Source organism: Dendrobium catenatum, unplaced genomic scaffold (genome assembly GCF_001605985.2).
Source record: "Dendrobium catenatum unplaced genomic scaffold, ASM160598v2 fragScaff_scaffold_1022, whole genome shotgun sequence".
Taxonomy (NCBI): domain Eukaryota; kingdom Viridiplantae; phylum Streptophyta; class Magnoliopsida; order Asparagales; family Orchidaceae; genus Dendrobium; species Dendrobium catenatum.
The window spans coordinates 2,428,368-2,432,121 of record NW_021319484.1 but is presented as its reverse complement, the minus strand read 5'-3'; positions in this window follow the sequence as shown (position 1 = coordinate 2,432,121).

Below are 3,754 nucleotides of genomic sequence, written 5' to 3'. Positions count from 1 at the left end.
TCAAGCCACTTGAAGGTGTCCTTCCTATTTAATTTATTATGAATAGAGATTATTGCTCTATAATAATAATCAAACAGTTCATTGAAGAAAATAATGTTGGATCCATATGTCTTTAGGATTGGCTGAATTATATACATTTGAGGGTGTTATTGAGATATTTATTTTAAAAAATTGTTCCATCATAATTTTTTTTTTCTTTGGTGTCTTTTATCTTAAATTAAAATGATAATTTAAATTAGCAAATTATTAAAACATAATTTGTTGGGGAAGATGAGGAGTGAGCACCACAACGACGAAACTAGAAAGAGAGTAAAAGCAGCGGAAAGTAAATGACACCAAATTTCAATGTAAAAAAAACTTAAAATACGAAAGAAAGAAAAATCACAGAGGTACACCACACACAAAAAAATTCACTAAAAAAATTGAAAAAAATAAGTACATATCTCTCCTCTCTCTAACTCTCTCCTTGCTTCTGTTCTCACATGCACCGTTCTCACACTTGTTGTAATTGAAAATATAAGAGAAAGCCAAGTAAAATAACTCCAATGGGCGCAGTATTCCTTCAGAAAATGAGAAAGAAAACAGTCAAGTCTGTCTCGTAGCACCAGTTTGGGATGCTGCAGCGCTCAAGTGTCTGTCTTTCACCGCTGCAACAACATATCTATGCCACTGCGGCGCTCTATTCTCTATCATTCAACACTGGGGTGCTTGGGTATGTAACACTCGGGTACAAAGCGCCAAGGCGTTGTACAGGATTTTTTTTTTTTTGCCTGAGCAAAGGGTGAACATCCCCCAGTGAACACGACAAGCTTTGATGTTCGAGACAACAGAATAACCAGATTGATCAACACAATCAGATTCTAAACTTAATAATCTTCCACTTGGAATTGAATCAATCTTTCTCCCGATTTGTAACACCAATCAGTATACCAAAAGTGTGGCTCACTTCTGCTCTCATCCTTTATGAAGACTAATTGAAGCTACACATAGCTTGAGTTTATCAACTATCATCGTCTTTGTCAGCATATATGCAAGATTCTCGATCATGTGTATCTTCTTCAAAGATAACTAACCATCTTCCAAAAGCGACTTAATAAAATGATATCGAAACTAGATGTTTTTCATCCTGGCATGGAATAAATCATTTTTTGCTAGATGTATAGCATTCATACTGTCACTATACAGCTTTAAACCAAAGCATGGTGTGAAGGTCGAAAAATAGAAAACTGTGGTGTATGTGTGAAAGCAAACAATCATACATGTGATGATTGTAAGTATTATAGGGTTTTACATGAAGTTTTATAGTTGGAATATCCTGGTGAAGGGAACAACTTGTATCGTTTTAATTATGATTTATTTGATCCAGTGCAAAACAGAGTAATAAAAGTGCATCCACTTTATGATATTATAGAAATAAAGTAAGATATAAGATATGGAAAATACGACCCACTTATCATTGTTAGCCAGGCTACCCAAGTTTTCTTTGCTAACTATCCAGGTACATTATAGGTTAAGCAAGATTGACTTGTAGTTATCAAGACTAAACCTAGAGGGGATTATTGAGAATACTACATCAATATCAGCAGCGCATCAAGAAGAATATATGTCAAAGTTTAAAGAGCCTGCTAATAATGGAGATGATCAAATTGTAGCTAATGAGACTGAGTTGCAATTAGAGTATGTAGACTTAGACATTGAGAAAAATATTGAAGATATTAGTACTAAGGATAGTCTTGTTAGATGGAAGTGACTCACCTAGTGATTAATAGTTATGAGGTAAATATGAATCAGATTTTTTTTTTTTTTTTTTGCAACAAATTAGTGTACATACAGTAGTTCATTTTTTGTTATAGCATAGAAGTAGTAAACACATTTTTTTTCTAACATATTTCCTTCGTTTAATTTACGTATTTCCTACATTTTTATAAATTCATAAATTGTAACTAATTATTTCTTTTATTTTTTACAGATGGCTTCTAGAGGAAATAAGCCCCCAGGCGATCTTTCACAAATATTTTTAGGCACAAGAAGAATAATGTTGGACGATGTGGCATAGGTGGAGATACTGAGGGAACCCTCCTCTTCATAGCCTACCACCCATACCTAACTTAGCCCCCTTTGCCTACACCTTCTCAAAGGAATCCCTAGCTCTACTCCTGAACCACACGCTTTCCATCATCAAACCCTACGCAGGAAGCTCCCTTTTACCTATACTACCCCCACCATCTTTTCAAGGAGTCCCCTCTACTTATCCCTATCCACTATGTGTTCTGCCATTATACTACCCACCACCCCGTCATCCCTCTGCAGCTAACTAGACCTTCCACCTCGAGTGCAAATGGACCTTTCGCACAGATTGCCGCAACACCGATCATAGATGGGCGTATGTTGATTCAGCCCGAGGGTGATACATACATAAATGTGTATGTTTTATATTATGCATATATTTGAGAAATAATATTTTTCAACTAAATATTATATGCAAGTTTTACCTGTCTAAGTAACCCACGCACAAGATACATGATCTCATATAGAGCAGGTTTGATGCTCCATATATTTCTTGGAAGAAATTTTTGAAGGAAGTGCACGACATGTTATTTAGGGAGTTTGAGGTTAATAAGTTATATTATTGTTAACATATATCCATACTTTATTAACTAATAAAGAATAATTTTGTTCTAACTTGTTATGTACAACAATATTTTTATTGGTTGCCTAAGTACGGTGCTTGTATCAGAAAAAAAAAATTTTTGAGAAAAGCGAAGCAACTCTCCTGTGAGACATGTTCACATGCATTAGGAGGATAGACAAGCAGCCGGTTCATATTAGAGATCGAGGGTGTTTGGGCCAAGCTTAATAGTTCTTGCGACCGCCCAGATTATACAACAATGAGGGAAAAGAACAGATAGAATCGAGCTTCTAACGTAAGGGGCCTAGGTAGTTCCCTCCATATTAGGGGCTCAATTTCACATATTGAGCACAAATGACGATTGGTAAGAATTTTAACATTTTTTTTTTTTTGTGCAAGCTAATCTAAGTATATTGCAAAAGGAGATGCTTGGTAGAGAAAACATTTCAGTTAAGCTGCGCAGTCACACTCATAAGCGTCAGGAGGACTCGTAATGGGTGGATGAGCGAGCGAGGAGGGCATATGTAAGTATATAAGGAAGACCTGTCAATTTCGGGTTACGGGTCGAACCCGACCCAACCCGTAAGTGACCTGTATTTATTCGGGTTCGGGTCAACCCAACCCGGTTTTATAAACGGGTCGATTTTCGAAACCCGAAACCGACCCGCCTCGATTTCGGATCAACCCGACCCGACCTGCATAAGCCGGTCGCAGAACCGCCGAACGCGGAACCGCGTAAGCCTGTCGCAGCCGCGGACGCGAAACTGTCGCAGAACTGCCGCGGTCTGCGCGGACACGGGCGGCTGGCCACTACTTAGAGAAATATTGTAAGTGATGATTATATGATAATTAGTCTTATGTTATATTTTATAGGATTAGTATATAGAGCTTCAAGAGAGCCAACCGAAGAGGGATCATCTATGGGTTTCACAAATATTTATGACTAATGCACTTGGACGCATGCAGTAGGCGAAATGCAGAAGGGATGAATTTATGAATTAGGCTCGCAGGCCTACTCGTGCCAGGGACAGTCCTCTTCTGCCTCCAACTACTCTGCAAACAACCATGATAGTTTGTTTAGCCAATAGGTGGCTAACTTATTTTAAACTGTTTAAATTGTTATTG